At 40.6% G+C, this 25,193-nt stretch overlaps 1 protein-coding gene across 3 annotated transcripts in view; it reads right to left on the bottom strand.

The window, feature by feature from the left end:
- Pls1 (plastin 1) overlaps window positions 1-25,193 on the bottom strand; it is a 103,082-nt gene that overhangs the window by 71,354 nt on the left and 6,535 nt on the right. The window contains exon 1 of one of the 3 annotated variants that reach the window (XM_010608181.3): window positions 1,761-1,869. The exons of the other annotated variants lie outside the window; for them this stretch is intronic. The gene's annotated coding sequence lies outside the window, so the exon portion shown is untranslated. Of the gene's footprint in view, window positions 1-1,760; window positions 1,870-25,193 lie in introns of those variants that run through there. 3 annotated transcript variants of the gene reach the window in all.

Raw genomic sequence — 25,193 nt, 5'->3', positions numbered from 1 at the left:
CGAGACCAGCCTGGGCTACATAGTGAGTTCCAGGTCAGTCTCAACTGCATAGTGAGACCCTGTCTCACAAAACAAAATAAAACAAAACAAAAACATTACAGTGTGTTCTCATCCACCTTATTCACCCAATTTGGCACTAAGGGACTAATGGCCCTTTCTCAAAATCAAAATGACAGTGAAAGGTAAACAATGTTAAATCAATGCCAGCATTAGGGAGCCATGGCAATGCAACTACACACACTCAAGAAAGAGGATTTCTAGAATGGCTTCAGAAAGTGGCAAGAATGATGGAATACATGCACTGAGAGTAAGGGATTTTTAAAGGAATTAATGGCAAGGTGTCTTCTACCGCAAGATTTTTTTTAAATCTTGTTTTGTTTTTGTTTTTTGTGTTTTTTTTGTTTTTTGAGACAGGGTCTCAGTGTGTAGTTGAGACTGACCAGGAACTCACCATGTAGCCCAGGCTAGTCTCGAACTCACAGTGATCCTCCTGCCTCAGCCTCCCAAGTACTGGGATTACAGGCATGCGCTGCCACACCCAGCTTTTTTAAAATATTAAACATTCAAAAATTTTGATCATATGTCATCTTCTGTCCAAGTGATTCAGAGCCAACCCAGGCTACCTCTGGGAATGCTAAGATTCTCTGTGCTGGGCCTTCTCTAACAAAGGCTCAAAGTATATTTGAGGGGCACAAAGGAGCTTGTCTTTGGGGATTCTTAAATAGGAAATCAGATGAGGTGACCATTCATATTTCTTGCAGCAAAAATTGTATTATCCGCCAGCTGTGGTGGCACACACCTGTTATCCCAGCCCTTGGGAGGCTGAAGCAGAAGGATTGCCACAAGGTCAAGGACATCCTGCACTACAAAGTGAGATCCTGTCTCCAAAGAAATGGTTTTTCTATTATTTCAAGAAAAGCACTTACGGAAGTTTGTGATCCTGCTGCTATTGTAGGAAATTCTGCTAACCTCTTGCCTAAAACATGAATTGGCCATGCCTGGTTTACCCAAGAACTTGACTTCACAGACAATTATCTATCTTCAGATACTTCAGGTACTCCATAGGACAATTATCTGTCCTATGTGTACCCTTTAAATATGGATCCTGTATAATCATTTTTCTGGGTTTAAAGGTAATACAGAAAATTCAAAATATTTATAAAATAAGAAAATTTAAATTGTTTTCAAGCATAGAATTAAAAAACAACCAGTAAGAATTCCCATGGGGCTCTTCCATTCCTATATATATTTTTGTTTAAAACAAAATTGATATTTGCTGTATGCATTTTGATTTAACATTATTAAGAAACTTCCCTAGGGCCGGGGATTTAGCTCAGTGATTCCACTGCCTGCCTTTCAAGCGCAAGGACCCGAGTTCAATCCCTGGTACCAAAAAAAAGAAAAAGAAAAAGAAACTTCCCCTATCATTAAGCATTTTTTAAAATATACCTTTCTGCTTTATAATAGTTCATGTTATGACTGTGCCATGATTTATTGAAGAATTATTGTTAATAACCAAAGTAGTTTCCAATGGATTCATTCTTAGAAACAATGCTTCCACAAATACCCTTGAATACAGAAACTGGATAGGGGATGAGAAACAGTATAGCCAAGTCCCATTTCTCTAAAATTTTTGTCTGCTCCATTTTCTTACAAGCAATTCCAATTTCTGCTCTGTTGGGAAATGTCATGATAAACAGCTGAAATATACAGTACAAGGCTGCCCTTTCGTTGGCAACAGGTTTTTCTTTAATACTTACTATGAGGCTCAGTCAAAATTCCAGAGAAAATATACTGGTTTGATCTCAACAAAAACTATGTAGAGAGTTGGGTGTGGTGGAGCACACCTGTGGTCCTAGCTATTCAGGAAGCTGAGGCAGGAGGATCTTTTCAGCCCAGGAGTTCAAGGCCAGCCTGAGAAATACAGCCAGACACTGTGTTAACAACAGTAACAACAAACTATGTAGAGAGCCAACTCACACTGATCGGTGCATCGTGAAGTTTTAACTGCCTGTGAATATTTGAAGCAAAAGCATTTTGAGTCATCATAAGTCATGCTTGCTTAAGCAGCACATATAGTATTCAATAAGGATTGGAAGGCAAAAATCTGAGTCAAACTTATGACATCTCAAATATTTGATAATACTAAAACTCTCCCCTGTTGAAATATATCCTCGGGGGAGGAACCATATGATTTTTAATCACGTAAACTCACATACACTTACTTGGAGATTTGTTTCTAAAAAGTATTGTTATAACACCTGTAAGAGTATTTCTCTGTACCTTAAAATAGAGTAGCAGCACATGGAAGGAAGCTTTAAGAGTGTTTCGGGTGCTAGTGCTAATCCTAGTCTCATGACGTGGGTGCTGACCGTTCGGGAGCGTCCGGAAATTCATCAAGCTGTATCCTTACAACTCGTGTCTCCCTGTATTATACAGTGTGTCAATTAAAGGTTCAAAACTGGAAATTCTACAAAAAGCCCATTACTTGCCCCCAAATATACTACTATCTGATAGAATACAAATTATCATAATATTCAGTAAAACTTGAACCGGAAACTTCATTTCTAACAACTCATTTTTACTTACTTGTATGAGATATTTGAGGAATGTCGCTTGGTTGAGCACACTCTAGAGAAACAATAAATATACATATCTTGCAGAGTTTTGGTATATAACATAATGTAATCAAGTACTTAAATTTAGCATTTCACATTTACTCAACTGGTGGTTATTAAGTGCCTGTTAACATCCAAGATGCTGCAGGGGCTTCCTCAGTGCTCTACGAGTTTATAGAGGAAACGTCACGGAGAAGAGCTCAAAAATACCCTTTGCAACACTGGCAGATGACAAGGATTATTTTTAACACTTTAATTCAGCTACTAGGGAAAACGAGAAGGTGCCACCCTTTTAGCACTTTGGAAACAGTTTCCTAGAATAAGTAGGAGTCAAAACTTGTGGTGAATGCGCCTATTAGAGAGAGATGGGTAGACAGACAAGGGCAGACTAAGCAGCTGAGAACATGAACAAAGGTGTGGAAGCAGGGGGCACACGGCAGGCGATGCGTAACTGAAAGCAAATGTGTTGGTGGCAGGAGTGCGCCTGGTTCATATCATTTTTTTCTGAATCTAAACTACCAAAGAAGCAGGCACAGTGTAAATTACCATCATTTGCTGTACACCGAGATAAATACTGCTGAGGCTCTGCTTGACTGCAAGAGTCCTGAAACATCTTTTTTAAAACTATTTGCTTTGAGATCTGGCCCAAAATGACTTTAATTTGGAAAAATACCCAGTTGAGTCACATTTTCTCAGGTATGTCAACATTAACACTTCTTATACTTATGCTCCTGCTGGCAGTAATAAGCACTGCTGTCTTATTTGGCAACAAAGGCAGATGATGTGCCAGTGGCAGGCAGGACGATACCTGCAAAGATGGCTACACACTGGTCCCCAGAACCTATAAACATGCTACCTTAATGGCAAAAGATTCTTCTCAGGTATTGATTAAGGATATGGGCCTCAGGATGAAGCAAGTTATCCTGGATTATCCAGGCAGGCCTAACCTCCTAATCATGTGGCCTTAAGAACAGAACCTTTCCCTGCTAGATCAGAGATGAAATGGCAGGGGACCTCAAAATGTGCGAAGGGCTTGACCCACTGTCTGTAGCTTTGAAGATAGAGAAGAGGGGCCATGAACAAAAGAATGCAGATGGCCTCCAGGAGCTGGGAATAGCCTCCAGGTTCTATCCAGAAAGAAAGGGGTCTCAGGACTATCATCACAAGCACTAGACTCCTGCCAACAGCCAGAATGAACCATGACAAAGACCATTCCCAAGAGCCTCCAGAGAGGAACGCAGTCCTTCCTAGTATGCTGGCTTTGCTGGTAAGGCCTATGTCAGACTTCTGGTTCCGCCGCCTGCTTTGCAAGCACAAGCACAAGGTCCCAAGTTCAATCCCAGGTACCAATAAATAAATAAATAAATAAATAAATAAATAAATAAATGGTTATTAGCTATAAAGAAAGATGGGGAAGGAATATACTACTTATTTTATTACATTCTTTTCAGAGCTTATAGCGCTCTTTTTCCCTGCTTGTGTTCATTCCTTCCTCATTCTTTTCTCTCCCCTTTATCCTTTCTAGAAAAGGACAGAAAACAATAACAAAGGAAAGGGGGCATCTGAAGAGCCTTCACGTTTCCACCTGCTGGTTTTTCTCTGCCTGCCCTCCGCTAGAAGACAGGGCGGACTTCTGTGTTAGTGGAAACAGATTCTATCTGCATTTCCATGAAGGCCCGCGGTCAAGCAGCCTTGCTGGCCTTGTCTACCCTGCCCTCTCACTCTCCCCCAGGGGAGGGGAAGCTGATTTATCTCACGGGAAGTCTGGGATCCACCACACCTTGCTCCTCCACTGCAGCTTCCAGAAAGATGAGTGAATCAATCGTCAAGGCTGGATTTTCAAACTTTTCCTTGTGTTTCACACCTCTTCCCCCTCTGAGACCAGAACTCAAATGGGAAAATAAAATATACCTGATCCTACTTTTTTTTTTTCCTCAGAGAATTCTGTGATCCTTTAGGAATTCTGTGATCTTTTCTTTCTGGTTCAACATAAAATAGATCTAAAAACAAGTGGGGAGAAATTTCATTAGTTCAGGAGGAATCTTTCACAGTACTGTTCGCTTTAGATCTATCCTTTTCCCTCATCCAAGTGAAGGAATAACGAAAATAGGGCTAAGGATATATTTAGAGTAGAATGGCCCACTACTGTAATCAACAATGATCCTTCTAGAATATGATTTACAGGTGTGAAAGTACTTTCACAGAATTCACCACATACAACAAAGCATTTTACAAATTCTATCTATAAGTACAATGTCTTTGTATTATGATTTTTGAGTTGGGCATGATGAATGATGATTCTGTATTCACTTAGTTTAGAGAAGGTAAGGGTTTCAGCAGACCTAAGTTAGAGTCTGAGTTGTCTTTTTCAATACTTGATCTTAGCCAAAAGGCAGAGAAGCAATGAGTTGTCTTTTTCTATGGACAAAAAAAAATTAAAATTAAACCAGCAAGGGCCGGGGATTTAGCTCAGTGGTTCTGGCGCCTGCCTCGCAAGCACAAGGACCCGAGTGCGATCCCTGGTGGAAAAAAAAAATTTAAACCAGCAAAAATTATTGTAACCCTTTAGCCACATGTGGCAGTGCACACCAGTAATCCCAGCTGTTGGGGGACTGGAGGAAGGAGGATTGCAGTGAGTTTCAGGCCAATCTGGGCTATACAGTGAGTTCAGGACCAGCCTGCACTATAAAGCAAGACCCTGTCTCAAAAACAAAAACAAACAAAAAAAAACGTTGTAACCCTTGCTAAATTTTCTTTTCCAATATTGTACTTTGTACTTGCATCTTAGGAAAAATAATTTTATAACCTTCACCTACCATTTCTGTTCTCTTACATTGTAATAATACTTTTAAAAAGCAATTTAACTATTTTTACAAATACACTTCAGTAGCTAAGGAGGCATAATAAGCCAAGTAGCTAAAGTACCCAGGCTGGCCTAAAACAAAAGCAGATTTAGGCGCCCTGGCTCTAGAATCAGAATTCGTAGGGACAAATACAGATTGTTTCTTGATAATTATATCACCATGAGCAACTCATTTACCTTTTCTGAGTCTTAGTTTTCATAGCCAAAACATGAAGATAATAATATCAATTTCACGGAGTTCTGGAGAGGATTAATTAAAACAAACAGCAAAAGGGGTTAGAAAAAGGCCTTGCATATAGTAAGTGCTCAGTGGATTTCAGCTATTATTTCAAAAATTGGTAATTCATAATTTTCATAAAATGAGTGACACTCAAAAATAATATGTGTGTGCACATTTATATACTGTTTATATCTAATATAAAGAGGGAGGGAGAAAAATATCAAACAATTGGCAGAAATGACATTCACCAATTACTAATGAGAGCTGTACTGAATTAAGATAGATGAAGTTGCTCGTGCTTAAATATTGGCTTGAATAAGTTAAGTAATCACTGAGGCAGTTCACTATTTCTTTTTGAGAATAAAGCCACATGGAACTGGTTCTAGGCCAGCAGTGGGCAAACTCAGTCTAAAGTCCACATCTGGCCCTCCACCTGCTTGGAAACAACCTGGGAAACAAGAATAGCTTCTTCACATTTAAGTGGCTCAATAAAAATCAAAAGAATAGTTTGTGACATGTGAAACTCCTAAAGAATTAAAATTTCCGTGCCCCTACAAGTAGTGTATTAGACTTCAGGCAGGCTCATTTGTTTATGTACTGTCTAGGGCTGCTTTCCTTCTACAAGATCAGAATTAAGTGGTAGAGACAGAAACCACATGTCCACAAAACCTAAAATATTTATGATCTGGCTCTTTACAGAAAACTTTGCCAACTCTGGTTCATTCTAGCAGCTCTCTGAAGACAGAGCCCACTGGGGCCAAGCCCCACGCCTGGCCTAAAATTGGGTTTAAGTAAATATGTGAAGATTGGATGAAGTGTCAACACAAGGAGCCTGAGGTGGGGCTGCTCAGATGCGGTAAAGATAATTATTCTCAGAGAACACACAGCCCTTCTGAAAACAGAGCTAGCAAGACCTGCACGGCCTAGCTAGGATCTTTGCTGTAGTAATTCTGGTAGAATTTTAGGAGATACAGAAGAGTAGGCAAAAGGCAGAAGTTCTACCATTACTGAGAGAGAGAGAGAGAGAGAGAGATCCCACCCCTCTTATTCCAACCCCTGGTACTGAGGATTGAACCCAGGTATGCTCTGCCACTGAATTACATGCCCAGCCCTTCTTATTTTTTGAGGCATGGTCTTTCTAAGTTGCCCAGGTTGGCCTAGAACTTAGCGATCCTCCTGCCCAAGCCTTCCGAGTAGCTGCGATTACAGGTGTGAACAGCCACATTCAGCTTTAGTAGTTTGTTTTTAAGAAAAAAACATTACAAAGGTACAACACAAGAGAATTGGTTTAGAAAAACATTTAGGAGAAAAAAAATTGTGTAGGCTTAATTTACTACCACTTATTTTTAAAAGCTGAAATGTTTTTCATCTTAAATTGCATCTATGTAAGTGTGCACCCAAAACACTGTCTCGCTGTTCCCTGTATTAGCTATAGCAATCTCCACTGTCACATTCAACCTAAGGTAGGAAGCTCATTTTTAAGGCAATACAGTAACAAGCTAGTTTATAGAGGGAAACATGATGGTTTAATCTAGACACCATTTCAAATAAGAGAAGTTAATAGAAGTAAACAATAGTTAGCATGGAGATGAAATTGCAATACTCAATCTAAATTAAGGTAATTCATATAAAACATTTAGAAGAGCCTGGCACAGGTAGAAGACACTCATAGTGGAACCTCAGCTTGCAAACGCTTTCGCTTGCAATTTGGTTTGCAAACAGAAGCGTTTAACAAAATTTTGTTTTTGTTTGCAAACTCTGCATCAGATGACAAATGCGACCATCTTTCCCACACAAACAACAAATGTGTCCATCTTTTCCAGAATTGTAGAACAAATTAAGTTGGTGAACAGAGGTACCACTTCCAAGCCTTGAGTTTAGCACCATCCCTTGAAGAATTACAATGCAAAAGGACTAAACCCTTATTATTATTTATTCCCTTGGAAGATGTAGCCATATCCACAAATGGAAATCAAATTGCTGAATCACCTATACACAAATTATGGCAAAACTCACTCTATTATCAAGTAATTATCACTATCCTGGGACCCTTTCTATCTTTACTGAAGAGGATTTATCTTTACTGAAAAGGTTTTGTTGTTTTGCTTACTTGTTTTTGCAAACTATCAGACTTATTTTATTTAAAGTAGGTTGTGCAAAGGAGCTTCCTTATTCACTGAGTGTCCCTCTGCTCCCTCACTTTCAGCCCCTTAACAATAACCAGGGTTATGGGATTAGTTGTGAGCTATGAAGTGCGCTATGAGAAGTGACTTGTGTTACTCTAGGCCAAAGAATTTCAGAGCTGGTATGTGATTCTCCAGTTTCCTTTCTCCTGATGGAACAATTTATAAATAAAGAGTAAAATAAAAGATAGATACTAGGAAGTAGAGCGATAGGTCTTTCTCAAAGGGGAAAGGGATCAAGAGATGAGGCAAGAAGGGAGAGGAGGATACCAGATGAAGGAAGGAATCAGAATGTTTTATGCACATGCACAAAAAAAATGGAAGAGGACCAAGAAATGGGGGCAGGGAAGGAGGGAAGGGAGGGAAAGGGGTGAAAACAGGAATTGAGATGTGTTATGTACGCATACCAACTCCACGCGGGAATGCAGACATTGTGTACTGCACACATGTACTAATGAAAAAATTGTTCAGGGTTAATTTGTTATTGCAGCAGAGACTATATATACTTTATCCCAACCATATATGCTTTGTAGACAGTTTAATATCCTGATAATATAGAAAGAAATCTTGTATCCCCCTGTGAGCAACCAATGTATTACGATCAGCTGAATAAACTGGGAGATGGTCCAGATCTTCCTGTGTTACCTGTGCAACTTTTATTACTTCAGCTGCATTGACAGATTATTACCACACCTCCATACCTTCTCCTATTCAAAAATAAGTATTTACAACCAAACTGTCTATGCCATTGGAGTGTTGATAAAAAAACAACTGGAGAGTTAACTGAAATATACTTTGAAGAGTGGAGCCACTGATAAACATAAAAGCCTTAGGTGAACATGCTGTTCTTGCTTTATGACTCTCAGGCTTCATTTTCAGGAGAAACATGGCCAGAGTTACCACTCTACAACCAGACTGGATGGTATAACGCCTACGGTAAAGCTGGCTAAGTTCTCTTTTATTAGCAGCCAAAAAAATATGCTGCTAATTGGACAGAATGTTTTTGGTGGGACCAGGAACACCGAGATGCTATCTACTGTGGCTGATAATAAAAATATCCAGTCAGAAAAGGACTTGTGCCTGTGTTCTTTAATACAGTCCTGATTTAAAGCCACCTGAAACTCTGGACGCTGGCAGGTACCAAAGTTTAAGCTTCCACAGCCCTGGGCGAAAATCTCAGATCTTATATTGACAAGCTTCATGAGACAGGCAAGTATCACAGCCTCTCTGAGCCTCAGTTCACTCCTTCTTCCTAAGGCATTTGTAAGGATTACTAGAATTGCTCTAAGTAAAAGCACTCAGTATGAGTTCGAGGCTTGCAGCCACATTGCTGTGGAATTCTCTAAAAGTTTATCTGAATTTCTGCTAACTTTAAGTTTTATTACATGCAAAACAATAGTCTGTTACATTTACAGCAGTGAAAAACATAATGTTGGCTCTACTCTTAGATTAGATGCTATCTAATGTCCGTCATATAAATTCTATTATCTAATCTGATCATCTTCCAATGTGATTAATCTCTTGCTAGGAAAATATATCTTTAGTTAAATTTCTGCTCATCTTCCAGAGGCAAGAATTTTCTACCAACCATATTCTGCTGATTTCCAATTCTGAATATGTATTTTAAAATAAGTATTATTATTATTATTGCTAAAAACCAGTGTTATACCACAGGTTACCCGTTTGAGAAAAAAATTTTTTCAGGTAAATTCCAACAGAGGGGCATCCTACAATGTACCTGACCATTCTTCCTCAAAATTTTCAAGATACAAAAACAGAATGAAGTCTGAAAAATAGTCAAAAACAAGAGAGCCAAAGGAGACATAGCTAAATGTAATATGCTATCCTGGATGAGATCCTGGAACATAAAAAGGTAAAAACAAGGAAAAACAAAGGAGATATGAATGTACTGTGTTCTTTAATAATAATATAATAATTAATTATAATAAATGTAGCATGCTAATTAATGTAACATGGTAAATGTTGGGGAAATTGTGTGCTACATATGGGAACGCTGTATCATCTGCTTAATTTCTCTGTGGATTTCAAACTTCTAAAAAATAAAGTGTTTATCTTTTAGATAATTTTGAAACATCACAATATCATTTCAAACTTGCTAAAATGGTCATAAATAAAAAAGACAGTAGTCAGACTTGGTGTTGAACCCCTGTAATCCCAACACTCTGGGAGGCTGAGGCAAGAGAATCATAAGTTCAAACCTAACCTAGGTGATTTAGCAAGACCCTTGCTCTAAATTTTAAAAAATATAAAGGGTTTGATATGTATCTCATTGCAAAGGCCCTGGGGTCATGGTTTAATCCCCACTACTTCCCCTCCCCCCCAAAATGATAATATAATAAACACTGGTGAGGATGTGAGAAACAGGAACCTTTATACATTGCTGGTAGGAATGTAAAATGCTGCAGCTAATTTGGAAACAGTTTAGCAGTTCCTTGACATGTAGAGTTACCATGTGACTCAGCAGTTCTACTTCTAAGAATTATATATGCCCAAGAGAAACGAAAATAAATGCCCCCCAAAACTATTTCACAAATGCACGCAGAAGTACACAAGATGATGAAAAATTATAAAATTGGCTTTATACCTTAAATGGATGAATTGTATGGTATTATGTCTCATAAAGTTGTTATTTAGAAAACAGCAATATCATGTACACCCAAAAACAATGATATGTCATTTAATCCTATTTAAGGCAAATATTTTGATGATGTCTTGCTCATATGAAACCTTTAGTTTCCCTGAAAAGTCTTGCTGCTTAATTTAATACCTTTCTTACAGTGCCTAAGAACATAATAATGGGTAAAAAAATGCATATAGATGTTTTGAGCGAATTGCAGTATCCTTTTTAGATTAAACGAGTAACATATATAACATATGGCCTCACTTCAATGACCCCAACATGTGAAATATGATGCAGAAATACTCACTGATATTTAATAATAAATTAATTTACAAAAAATGGGTATCATATTCCCTTTTGTACACTGCTTCAGAATGCAGTAACTTCCTCTGAATTGCTAGAAAATTACAATATTTTCAATTCTCCCTTACTTCTTGCACAGGTCAAACAAGCAATCTAATACTAAACTTGAGGATATAATTCAATGAAAGCTTAGTCTCCCTTAGTGTAATACACACCACCTAGGGAAAGCATAACTGTAAAATATTTAGAAAACTTCATTTTTTCATCCTATACACTCTAGACATATACTGACAGGAAATACATTAGTTTTAAAAGCAAAACTACTTTAATAAAGATAAAGAAATTAATTTTCCCGTGATAAGCAACACCTCATAATTAAGAGCTGAACTGTTAACATTAGAGAAGCTATAAATACCAGGTAGGATAAGTAATTTTTGGTCCTCCTTTCATTTAACAGGTATCCAAACAGGTGTCCAGATTAGATCATTAATAAACATATCTCTGCACATCTCTGTAAGCTACTCTCCTATTCACTTTCTTTTTTCTTATGTTTTTAGAGGGGCCCTGTGTTTCCAGGCAGGCCTAGAACTCCTGGGTCCAAGCGCTTCTCTGCCTTTAGCCTCCTTCCTCAGGAGCTGTGACTGCAGGTGCATTCCACTGTATCCAGCTCTCGTTTCTGATCTGGCTACTTACAAAACACTGAAAAACACTTTAAGAGAAATACAACCAATTTATATGTCTCCAAATCATATGTCACTTTATATGTCTCCGGTTTTTGGTTTGTTTTGTTGTTGTTGTTGTTGTTGTTGTTGTTTTGTTTGTTTGTTTGTTTGGTACTGGAGATCGAACTCAGGTCCTTGCATTTTTTTGCAAGGCAGGTGGCAGAACCACTGAGCTAAATCCCCGGCCCTCAGTTTATTTTAGAGGTAAAAATATTACAAGCATTATCTACAGGGAAAGCATCATTTTTACGTATTATTTTATGTATTCTAGACATAGAATGCATATGAAACAACAATCTTAAATATTTTTAATTCAATTATCTATTAACTCTTAGAAACCGCTAGAGTAGCTCTTAAGATTTACCACCAACAGAATATAGATTTGGAAGTAGTCTCACTTCATCACAGAGGATATACTCTAAGACCCTGCAGTAGATCCCTGAAACCACCAATTGTACTATATATACAGAGTATGTGTTTACATATAAACATTACATAAAATATTTTTCTGATACATAGCAAGTATGATCAAAAAACACAGTAAATGTTTTATTCTAGTAAAAGACATGTTGCCATTAATCCCCCTCAAAATACTCCTCCTCACTTTGAACATATTCATCCCATAATCTTGCCACTTCTAAAGCAGTTATAGTTCTTTTTCCTGAGTATTTTTAGTTGCCCTGTTGTGGCTGCCTCGATATCTTGAATCGATCCGCATATTTACCTTTCCTGGTCATGTTGACTTTGGAGATGAGCCACAAGTCACATGGTCCAGACCCAGTGAATAAGGTGGATGGGAACATTCTGCTGATGGCACTCAGCAGCAGCTTTGCTGAATTGCTTTTAATCACACTTTGTAAAGACACTCACAGAAGAGCAGTGTTTTGAGAGGAGTCATGGCAATATGTCTTTTACTATAATAAAAATTTTATTTACATATTTACCATCTATTTTGATCACACCTCATACACACACACACACACACACACACACATATATTAGGCACTACAAGAGATCAACAGCATTAACTAGTAAACTAATAAAATAGAAAAATTATACTAAATATACTATAAGTTCTGTGGCATGGTTTAACTCTCCCCTCCTCGTGATGAAGTAAGCTGGTACAATGCCTGTGTGATGAGATGAAGTGAAGTTAATGGAAACAGGCATTGTGACGCAGAGTTAGGCTACCACTGATCTTCTCCACTGACTTGCAGATGCTGTTCTGAGTAGCAGGGTGAACTCTGTCCCATAATTTGAGTCATCCCCTTGTTCAGAATATCCCTGCTGTAAACATTGCCCACTTATTAATCACTCAGGAGTCATCTTGGTTATCGGCTATCAAGGTATTGCAGGCCTTGTGTTCAAGTAACACTCAGAATGGCACGCAATTTAAATCTTATGATTTGCCAGGCATGGTGGTACACCCTATAATCCCAGCACTTGGGAGGCTGGGGAAGGATGATCTTGAAGATCTTGAGTTTGGGAATAACATGGGTTACTTAGCCAGTTCAAGGCTGGCTGGACTACAAAGCAAGACCCTGTCTCAAAAAACAAAACAAAACAAAAAACCAGAAACAAAACAAACAAAAACTTATGATTCATTATCTGGAATTTTCCATTTCACATTTTTGGGCCATACTGGACAAGGGTAATTGAAACCACAGAAAGGAAAATCACAGATAAGGGGTAACTACTATCATCTAAAATTAAGGCACCATTATCTTAAGTCAGTATAAGCAAAAGCCAAGAAAGTATTATAGGTACATGGGCAGGCTGGGAGTAGGGGTAAGTGTAGACTGATCCACGCATTACTTCATCTTTTTCTCCCATTCAATAATTTACCAGGGGGCTACTATGTATCAGAAATAGAGGCATGAAGTAAAAATGATAAAATCCTGCCAACACTTAATATGGCCACAAAAACTTACAAAAGAATAAAAACTAGTGTTAGAAAATTGTTAACAAAAATGTGCATGGTATTTTTCAATTTACATATTTAATTAATCCACAGCAAAAATAAAATCAAGCAGTTTAGATAAGCTGAATGACCTAAAGAGGACCTCCCTGCAAATAAACCTCTTAGCTTTGGCCTCGGACAAGAGATGAATCAGTCACAGACCCGCACACTCGTTAAGCTGCCCCACCTATCAGTCACTAGCACAGAGCAGCACAGGGTGACCATTCCTCATTGAGGAAACTACCCTGCTTCTTAACACACTGACGCTCCTCAGCGGGATACTTTTTGGGGATATACACAGAAGATGATCAAAACCTTCCATGAGACATAAAAGTCTTTCTCCTCTGTGGAATCCTCCCACGAGGCGAACAGAAAGAACCATTCTCGCTTTAGTGCCCTCTCCTCCCCAGAGACAAGTTCTTCCTCTACAAAAGGAAAAGAAAGCTCTCCATTTATACCTAGAGCAACTTCGAAAGGACACACTGCCACCTTTACCTTTTGCCATGGAATCTTTCATCACTTGACAGCAACTGCTTAGAACCCATATTCTAGTTTTAACTTTCAAATATCATGTCTCTCACAACCACCCAGAATAAGTACTATAATCACTAGCCCTATGGATTATTTTTATCTCTGTAACTTGTGTCTTACAAATCAACTGGCTGTCCTTTTATATATCACATATTGCTGAAAGACTTAGAAGCCTCTAGTAATTAACTTTAACTAGCCTGTAATGTGCTTGATATACATATACAGAAATCAGACCTAGAAAAAAGCATTGTAGGTATCTTTTCAAGATAGTATTAACCACAGATCAGTGCACTGTGAAAATCGGGCACCTCCTTTTTTTGTTTTGTTTTGTTTTGGGAGGGAGTGGAAAGAACTAGCAAGGAGAGTAAACCTGAGATAAGCTTGTGACTAAGTCACAGGATAAGCCTATGACTCAACACTATCTACAGAACAAAGTCCAAATCCCACAAATTTATCCTCTAAGACATTCCACAATTTGGCCCTAACTACTTTCTTTGGATTTTTGAGACAGGGTCTCACTATGTAGTTGAGACTGACCTGGAACTCACTATGGAGCCCAGGCTGGTCTCGAACTCACAGTGATCCTCCTGCCTCAGCCTCCTGAGTGTTGCTGGGATGACAGGCTGTGCCACCACACCCGCCCGGCCCTACTTCCTACGGTACCACCCTGCACTTCCCAAAATGAACCAAAATTCTCATCACTGGCTAAACCGGCGCTTTGCTGTCCTACCACCAAGCTCAGCCTCAGCTGCCCCTTTGTCTGGAATCCTCTCCCTATTACTCACTGTCACAGTCTGGTCTCCAAGGTAGCAGTGTTGAGGTAGTAGAACACTTAAGAGTGGGCCTAACTGAAGGCGCCAGGTCATGCGGGAACTCACCCTGGAAGGGATTCATAGTGATCTTTGGAGTGAATTAGTTCTCCCAAGAGTGGGTTGTTAGAAAGTGAAGCCACCTCACATGCTGTACCCCTTTGCACACGACCATTTCCTGCCATGTTGTGGCACAGTCCTGGGCCTTCACCAAAAGCTGCCCCATCTAGGACTTTCACTTTCCAAAACTATGAGCTATGTAAACATCTTTTCTTTATAAAGTACTCAGACTCAAGTATTTTGTTACAGCAGCAGAAAAGAAACTAATCCATTCCACAGTTGATCAGTCACTACCTGATAAGCACATATCCATATCTTTCATGCTTACTTCAAATGCCCCCTCCTCAGTTATGCTCCTCATTCCAGATGGCTTATGAGGATTCATGAAATATCAGAAGGATAGCATAATCAGTGATGGCAAACCTTTTAGAGCTTTAACAAACAGCTGGCTGTGACGTGTGCCATAGGTTCACCAGCACTGGCATAAATCCTTCCTGTCAGCTCTGCCTTGCCATCACCCTAATTATTGCCTACCCTACTTATTTATATCACATTCAATTTCTATACATGCTAACAACACTTAGCCCCAGCTGTACTGCTCTGTAGCCAAGAATGTACACATTTTAACCTTCCAAGAAAACTGCAGGTTTTCTGAGGGCAGGAAAGGAATTTTCTATAATTGTGTGAGTCCTAATTCTTAGGTCAGACTTTGCAGGTTATTTAAGATATACTCGCTGAAGTCTAATATCATATCTAGAGTAACAAAACTTAAATACATATCCATCGAACACGCTAGTCATTCATACTTGATTTGGGTCAATTCCCAAATGATTTGGGTACATTTGGCTGGTATTGGCTCTTCAGCTATTCACTCCACAGATGAAATGACCAGCTTGCTAAACCAACTTTTTTTAAATATGGAAAATAAAAAAGAGATAGTTTCTTGAGAAAATTGGCAGGGTTTAGGGAGGGGTAATAAGAAATTCCCAGAGGATTCAGGTCAGCAACTACTTGGTAAATGAGACTAATTTTAGAAACAACACCTGAAATGTCAGTTTTATAATGGTAGTAAGCTTTCAAACTTTTTCCTTTCAGTTCTTTTATCTCATACACCCTGTACTCCATCCCAGTCTTTCTCAAAGTATGGTTCCCTCAGCATCAGCCTTAGCATCACCTAGAAACTTGTCAAAATGTAAAATCTCCAGCCACACCCCAGAACCTCTGAATAGAGCCATGTATTTTTTAAGAAGCTCTCAAGAGGATTCTTATGCATGCTCGTGTTTTAGAATATATTAAAGTATCTATAACTTCCTGAAGAGCCCAGCTTTGTCTCCGTGCTTTTTTTCATGCTGTCCCTTCTCCATGGAAGGCTTTCTTCTCTATTCTTTTTATTATTTTGTTTGTTTGTTTGTTTGTTTTGGTACCAGGGATTTAACTCAGGTCCTTGCGCTTGCAAGGCAGGCCACCGAACCGCTGAGATAAATTTCCAGCCCTATTATTATTATTACTGACAGGGTCTCACTATGTAGTTGAGACTGAACTGGAACTCACTATGTAGCCCAGGCTGGTCTCGAACTCACAGTGATCCTCCTGCCTCAGCCTCCAAGTGCTGGGATTACAGGCGTGAGCCACCACGCCCGGCTCTTCTCTATTCTTTAGCAATTGAATTTATACTTGCCTCTAAAAGCTCAGCTCTCAAGGTCACCTTCACTGACTTCCCACTGAACAGACTTCACTGCTCTTTTCTTTGCTCCCTCAAAGCTTCACGGCACTGTTCCTACAGGTGCTACTGGTACCACAGGCAGGGGTCCTCGTCTGCCTGAGAACTGTAGTGTGCAGGGAAAACATCTCCCTCGTGACCCTGCCTCCAACCAAGCTCTTTTGCAAGAAACCCTGGTTAACAAGGAGAAAGATGCTGTGAGACATCAAAACTGTCTTCGTGATAAAGATAATAAATTTCGTTGTCAAGGAGTTCAGGGGCCATTGACCGAAGGCACTGCTGGCAATAAAGAAATCACATAAAGAGTTCCACAGCTGAGCCTTGGCCACGAAACACATCTAGGATTTTATAAAAGTGAAATATACCTTTAATAGAGAAATCATTTCCTCTGGTCAGAGAAAAAAGAAAATAGAAATTGATTGGAAAAGCACTCGAGTTAAAGGAGACTGAAGTTTCACAAAGATGGGGACCCTGTATCTGTCTTAGCCATGCTGTGGTCCCAGTTAAGGCCTGACATTTTGTCAGATGTTGAAATTAGAAGACAGAGTGTGATCTCTGCCACTTTCAAATTGGTTAACTTCACACGGGTGAGTCATTCTTGAAGTTCAGGACACTTGTTGATGAAAGGCAGAAAATTATAACCGTCAATAAATACCTTACCTCCTTATCATATACTTTACTCATTGCTTTCACATTCACAGTCCTGTTTAATCATCAAATCTACCTCCAAAGAGCAGAGCTCCTCTCTCACGGAGTCGGAAACAATCACAGACTTTGACTTCCCCTCCGTTGCTGTGATGTGATCATAGACCAGCTGATTTCAGATAACTAAGCTTTAAATTGCTCCAAAGCCCATTTCCAATGACCATTAAACATTCAAATATTTTCAGATTGTCTTTTTTTCCACTGATGGCAATCTTGGCTTTAACTTGGCTAGATGAGGATAAGAAAAGGAATCAAGCAAATTTCTGTTACTGTTTTCTTTCCAGAATTAATTCAGTAGCATGACGAGTTTTGCTACTAAAAAACAACACAAAACAAAAACCACCCTCAGTTTTTATGAGCTGTGTTTCACGACTGGCACCTAAGTAACCTCCTAATACTTTAACTTCTGCAAGAAATGGGCAACTCCTGAAAACATTTCCTGGACCAAAGAGTGTCACAGTAAAGTAAACCTGGGGAGAAAGGATGGAAAGGGGCCCTTCACCAGGTCAGAATTCCAAGAAAGTTCTCCAGTGAAACACTGCAGAAGTATTTGAGAATTTTTGGTTTTTCACACAGGTTATAATTATATACTAATTTAATGTTGTCTTTCCACCAAATTATTGATGAGTAGCATTAAACCCACAACAGAGACTCATTTTTCAAACCTCAGAATTCTAGTTTGCACTGAGTTTTAGCTATAAACAGTATAAATCAGTATATATTTATCATCAAGGACAAAAAGATGGCGGGAAAATCAATGCAGTCATACAAGATACCATTCAAGATGACGAAGTGAACTGAGACAAAGTCTGGTTGTGTGATTGACTAGTCACCATAAATGGATCAGTTCTGAATTTGTGTTTATTTCAAAATTTAATTAGATTCTGAGTACCAGCTATGGGAACATAGACATACAAACTGCTTGACCAATATCAGTTTTAGGCCACTGACGGCCATACTTCTGCTTTGATTTTACATTCCTCATCTGTGTGGGTTGACTTCTTCATGGGCTCCGGAGGCCCCCATGTGAACATTTTTGGGGGCAGGGGTAACAAGTAGCTCTTGATCCAAGGCATAATCAAAACGCTGAACTTTCTACACATGTCTTAAACTCAAATTTAGTACAAATTCTATTTTGGCAGTACCATTAAAATCTCTAATATTTTGGTTCTCCAAAAAGGTAAACAAGTTTTTGTCCATTTTTATTTTTTTAAAACAATGTTATTTCCTGGAACTGGATCTTTTAACAATTTTATTGGGTTTCTCAATAACAGCAAATATGGTTTCCTTCAGTATTTTGGTTCAACCATACCCCAAATCCGGGGCTTTTTATTTTTAAGAGCCCCCACCCATACACACACCTTTTCCCATCTTACTAAGGTATACATCCACCTTCATATAAAATGAATCTGTTTCTCATGTTTTATTTGTGGTTAGCTTAGATCTTCAGAAGGAAGCAGGATGGTGTGACATGAATTATCATCAAAGCATTCTTGTAGCTTCACAACAGTGAATTTCTCAAAACTCAATCATAAAAACTCAAAGTTATAAAGTTTAAAGTCCTCTTCACAAGTAGAGTCTGTGTTTGTTTGTTTGTTTGTTTGAGACAAGGTCTCACTTTTTAGTTTAGAGTGGTCTTGAACTTACTGTGTAGCCCAGGCTGGCCTGGAACTCAGAAATCCTCCTGCCTCAGCCTCCTGAACGCTAGGATTACAGGGGTATGCAACCATACCTGGCGCACAAGTGAACTTTATGAAAGCTATCTCTAGCTCTCAGAAAATATTTTCTAATAAAATAAATATTTTAAAGAAGAAAAATATTTCTCCTAATCATCTACTCACTCGTTCTGTGACCCTAATATCAGTAAAAAAACAACTTGCTTTTTCAGAAGCCAAGCTACATGTTACACACACACACACACACACACACACACACACACACACACACAATGGCAGATATACACTTTCAGGTACAGCAGTCCAGACAAGTACTAAGATGATTAAAGTTGTGCACAATCTCACATCCCATGTGACCTTATGTTGCATGTAGTAAAGTTTCCAGCAAGAAAATTAAATTTTTTTTTAAGCCAGGTGTAGTCCCAGCACTTGGGAGGCTGAGGCAGGAAGATCACAATGAGCTCAGGACCAGCCTGAACTACATACCAAAACCCTTTCTCAAAATGATTACAACAACAAAAAGTTAACCATTTTATAACCACTAAACCTGAATACAGCACAAAGGCCTCTCTCTCTCCTTGATTTTGAACTTAAAAGTACAATGGGTTTTGGGCTGAGATGAGTAAATAGAGAGGCCAGAAGACCCTGCCCCTTCCTTTCATACCCAGAGCACCAGCCCTGGGAACACTCAACCATTCAGGTGAAGGTGAAGTAGAACCAGGCAGGGAAAAGAGCTCCGGCAGCACAAAGGAGAAAGGGACAAGGGCCGGGGATTGAACTCAGCGGTTCCACCATCTGCCTTGCAAGCGCAAGGACCCAAGTTCAATCCCCAGTACCAAAAAATGAGAGAAAGGGACACTCTCCCCTGGGTTCCTTTGTGAGACTTCAAGGCGAGGGTCGGCTCCCTGTGTCGAGTTCATCGGGAGGAGGAAGGGGAGCACGTTTCTCACAGCCCGCTTGATGGGTCATTCCAATGGTCAAACCCAGGGCCTGCCTTCCAAACCTCTACATTATCTCTCTGACCTAACATCGTCCCTGAAGTATCTGTGCCCACTTCCAGTTACAGTAAAATGACTTCAGAATTTTCTAATCTTGAGAATTCACAGAGAATGTGTTCAGGTGTGGGTCCTGCCCTGGGGGTTATGATCACAGCTCAGGATTCGGCACTCAGAGATATCCCAGGAGCTTCCAGCAAAGAATCAACACCTCAGGGAGAAAAAGTCCTCACTAACCCGGTCACCTAGAATTCCCTAGATCCTACATAAAGTGAGCTTCCTATCCCTAATTCCTTAAGCACCCACCCCACTGATCACCACCAACCCACCCTGCCCCTAACCCAGCTCCACTCTCACAGCATGGGGCAGATCAGAAATAGCTCAATGGTATTTCCCAGAGAAAAGACTGCTATCTCTGTTGCCACTGATGCTTCAAAGGAAAAAGAGATAAAGACTAAGTAGAATTTTTTTAAAAACCAGTCATCACTGCTGTTTTGCTTCTCAAATTAAAGTGTGCCTCAGAGAATGCTAGAAATGTCGCCAGCTAAAACTTGTGGTCACTTGAAGCATCTATTAGAGTAATCCCAGATAAAGATATTTGATTATTTGAGCTCTCAGTGCCTGAAGTCAGGCAGGCCTAGGGTCAAATCTCAGCTTGAACACATATCAACTGTTTGACCTCAGATGATTTTATCTTCTAAGCTTCTGTTTTCTCATGTAGAAAAAGAGGGTAATGATTGCACCTACTTCACAGAATGGTTTATAAAGCTGAAATGGCACATTTCTTGTAAAATGTTAGTACAGTGACTGATCAATGGAAAAATTCCATAAAACTAGTTACAAATGTAATATTACTGTTTTTATCTTGGGAAAGTTGTATAACATCATCATTTTATACAATGACTTGGAAGACTTGGGTTTAAAATCTAGACACTATTTTAAAGTACAGTATATGAGACAATGGTACCATACTTGCTGACTTTGCATTTGTTTAATCAATTTTCACTGTCAGGATTTTAAAAAGATAATCCTCATTAATCAGGCCAAACGTTCCTTTCCCTGCTGCTAACCATGTCATGCTCTTTCAGTATGTTCCCTCAACTGTTATCTCTTTCTTTAACACTTTCCTAAGAACAGAGGTAACTGCCTGTGAAAATGAAGGAGGTGGTCAATCGTGCAAGAGAACTGAAGGACAAGCCATCCAACAGCTCCCTGATGCCTTGAGCAGCTCAATGGAAAGGCTATCTTTTGATTTGCAAAATGCCTATTTGCAACATCTGTTCCAAATAAACAAATATTCCAAAATACCTCCTGAAATGGAGTTTGGGGTTGAGAAGCGTTGCCTCTGTCTTGTTTTTCTAGGACAGCTTGATCACAATTGCCTCCCTCTGTCAACTCTTACTCCTTTCCTGAGTTATAGGCACCACCATTCAGTGCCACTCTCCAAATCCACAGCTCATTGCCTCCCAGTAATGTCAGATGTCCTGAGTGCACTCTCTGCCCAAGGACTCTGGGCCACCATGTATCTTCTGACGCTGAGAAGCTAAGCTTGCAATGACTTTTCCAGACTCTTCCTCTGCTCTCCCAGCTTCAGATTCCCAGGTCACCAAGCACACACAGACACACACACACACACACACACACACACACACACACACACGCTCACACTCATGCTTACGTACACGTCAGCCTCTATATATTCAATTCTAAATTTGCCAGTCATTGTTTGAATCTCATCTCTTCCAGTGACAAAGACAGTCTCTCATCAGCCACCTAATTTTCCCCTGTAGATTGGTCTTTGAGGGTTTTCGGTTCACTGGACCTTTTGAACTGAAGTATCCTGCTGCCAACTCAAATGAATCTTGGGATGGATAACGTTGAACAGTAAAGGTTAATGAAAGGAGCCTGGGTCTAGTAAAGAAATACTTGAACAGAGTCTCTGCCTATGCCACTAACCAGCTGAGTTAAGCACATCTCGGTGTCTCTCCTAGAAGAGGAGATGGTCTGGATATCATTAAGACCCTAACTGCCTGCCTCTTGCTGCCAAAATTCCTGCAGTCATACAGTAACTGTTGAGCGCGTGAGTAATGCAAAGCAGCATGCCTAACACTATAAGGATAACAGTGTAAAGATCTTCCCTCAAAGAGCTTATCATCTAGAATGGAAAATGAGACAGTCACATCAATAACTAAAACAAAGCAAAAAGAGATAATCTCCCAATTCAAGGTGCTTATAAGGAGTATTATAAACCCGTCACTAGACTCCAAGCCTGAACATAAGTAATTGTCAATGGATCTTTTCTTCTCTGCATCTACTCTTTCACTAAATGCGTCTTCCTTTACACCATTTTTTAAATCTGTGCTCTCTACTCTGTATTTATGAGTTGTACACTTAATCTAGGTCCTGGATGACTGTCCCCTATCTTGTTGTTACCCCTGTCCCCAGCACTCCCTGGAACTAGTTGTTAGGGAATTGATCATGTTAAAGTATGCTGTGACGCCGCCTCACAGGCTGCATTCTCCTGGTACATCTTGGCTCCTAAAATGACCTCATGTCCTTATCTCTGGTTTCCCTCCCCCACAAGGCCACAGTGGTCCAGGAAAGTTGAAACCTGTGTCTGCAGGACTGGGCCCATAAAAGCAATCTGGCCTGTGATAGGGTAAAAGTAGCTCACTCCTCATAAATAAGCAATAGCCCACCCCAAACTGATAAAAGGACCTTCCTTTCTTTGTTCTCTCTCTCCTTCTGCTTCTTCTTCCTCCTTTCTCTCCCTCTCTCTCTCTCTCTCTCTCTCTCTCTCTCTGCCTTCCTGCCTCCTGCTCGCCTCCCTACAATAAAGATCTCCTGCCGGACCTCTCGGTGCGTGAGTGGCCTAATTGGGAAGGGGCACCCGAAGGGGCACTAGACCCCCCTTTCATTGGTGTCAGAAGCAGGATCTGGGATTGCCAGGCCCACAGGCTAAAATGCCTGAGGCCTGAAACCCAGATTCTAGGGCGCCCCTGCTCAGCCCCCGCCCGACGTCCGCGACCATTCTCCTCGTCGCCATCTTTGCAGCCATCACCAACCTACTGATCTTCCGACCCACACCTTTTTGAGTAAGTTCCCCTTTCTGAGAAGTCCTCAGGGTAATGGGGACTCCAGACTCCAGACCACCCACAAGGACCACGTCCGGGACAAGGCCAGGGCCCAGGTCCTCTGTCCCTCAGTTTTGGCAAACCGGGTTTGCCTCCGTTGAGTCCGGTACTCAATTGAACTAAACCAGGACTTAGTTCGCATAAATTCCTATCTCCCATAAGGGACGCCTTCTCGGGAGACCGAATTTCAGCTTTCTAGACCGGGTCTAGAAAAAGAGGAGCTTTATCAGAACTCTCGGAGACGTCTGGTCTTCTGATAACCTCCTGTCCTGGTGGTCATGGGCTCTGGTTCCTCTATACCCACCGACTCTCCTTTGGGATGCTTACTCAGGAATTTGGAGGGTCTTGATTTAAAACCCAAATGGTTAATTCGCTTGTCTACTCAAATTTGGCCCCAATATAAATTAGACAATCAAAACGTCTGGCCATCTAACAGCTCCTTTGAATCGGGTCTGATTAGAGACCTTTACAACTTGTGCGAGCGACAAGGAAAATGGTCGGAGATCCCATATGTCCAGGGTTTTTCCTATCTGGCTAGCCAACCCTCTCTTTGTTCCACCACCAAAGTCTCTCCCATACTTCTATTGTCTCAAGGTCGCCCCACAACTGACCCCCCTCCTCCGGAATCTCCTACCCCTCCCATTTCTTCTGACTCACCGACCACCCCACCCTATGCTCCACCTCTCACCCGCTCCAAGACACACAAGGGCCACACGATGACACCCTTGCGCAAAGTAGCCAGAGCTGAAGGAATTGTCCGCGTTCATACTCATTTTCCTATGTCTGAACTAGCTCTCATTCAGGCCAGACTTGGTTCTTTTACAGCCGATCCAACTACCTTTATAAAACAATTTCAACTTTTGACTCAGTCTTATCAACTAACTTACCATGATCTTTTTGTAGTTTTAACCAATGCCTTAACTCCCGAGGAAAATAGAAGAGTGCTGGATCAGGCTCGTGCACATGCAGACCAAGAACATTGAGCCAACAATCACCACCCGGCAGGTGCTGCTGCAGTCCCTGATCAGGACCCAGAATAGGACTACAACACAGAGGTGGGAATTAAAGCTCGAAACAGGTACATTAATTGTCTCCTTCATGGACTCTGTAGAGCCACCATGAAGTCCATTAATTATGAAAAGTTAAATAAAATCATACAGGACAAAAATGAAAATTCATCCACCTTTTTACAAAGGCTGACGGATGGCCTCCGCCAATATACTAAACTAGACCCTGAGTCTGTCGACAGCCAGAGATTAATTATGATACATTTCTTTTCTCGGAACTACCCCAACATTAGACTTAAACTAAAAAAGCTTGACCGAGGGCCCCTGACCCCTCCAGCAGAGGTCCTGGCTACAGCATTCAAGGCCTACCATGGCCGAGATGACCTTAAAGCTACAAAAAAAATCAATTATTAACACAGGCTCTTAGTTCGACCAGTCCACCTGCGCCACAGGGAAGAAAAACCCTACAAAGGAGCTCCCAACCACCAGGCCCCTGTTACAGGTGTAATCAGGAAGGCCACTGAACAAAAGACTGTCCTAATCCCAAGGTGCCAACTAAGCCCTGTCCCAAACGTCACCAGAAGGGACACTGGGGTATAGACTGTCCCTTGGCGTCCAACCGTCATTCGATCGTCAGCCCCACAGCTCCCCAACCTGCGGACCTGATAGGTCTAGCGACATTGGAGGGACTATGAAGAGGCCCTGACACACCTGACCCAACGCGGATCACCGCCCAGGAGCCCAGGGTAACCTTAACTGTGGCAGGTAGGACCATTTCTTTCTTATTGGATACTGGTGCCAGCTTCTCTGCACTACGAAAATACTGGGGGCCTACGTCCCTTTCTCAGCCTTCTATTGTTGGGGTAGAAGGACAACTATAGTGCCCTTGCCAGACTCCCTACGCCGTCCCTCGCAGCCTTCTATTGTTGGGGGAGAAGGACAACTATAGTGCCCTTGCCAGACTCCCTTACTGTCATGCACAATTGGCGACTTTTCATTCCTTCATTCATTCCTAGTCCTCCCATCCTGTCCCGTCCCCTTTTAGG

This window comes from Fukomys damarensis, unplaced genomic scaffold (genome assembly GCF_012274545.1).
Source record: "Fukomys damarensis isolate Sample0158 unplaced genomic scaffold, DMR_v1.0_HiC HiC_scaffold_37, whole genome shotgun sequence".
NCBI lineage: Eukaryota > Metazoa > Chordata > Mammalia > Rodentia > Bathyergidae > Fukomys > Fukomys damarensis.
The sequence above is the reverse complement of the archived record's forward strand: the minus strand, read 5'-3'. Positions and strand labels throughout refer to the sequence as shown.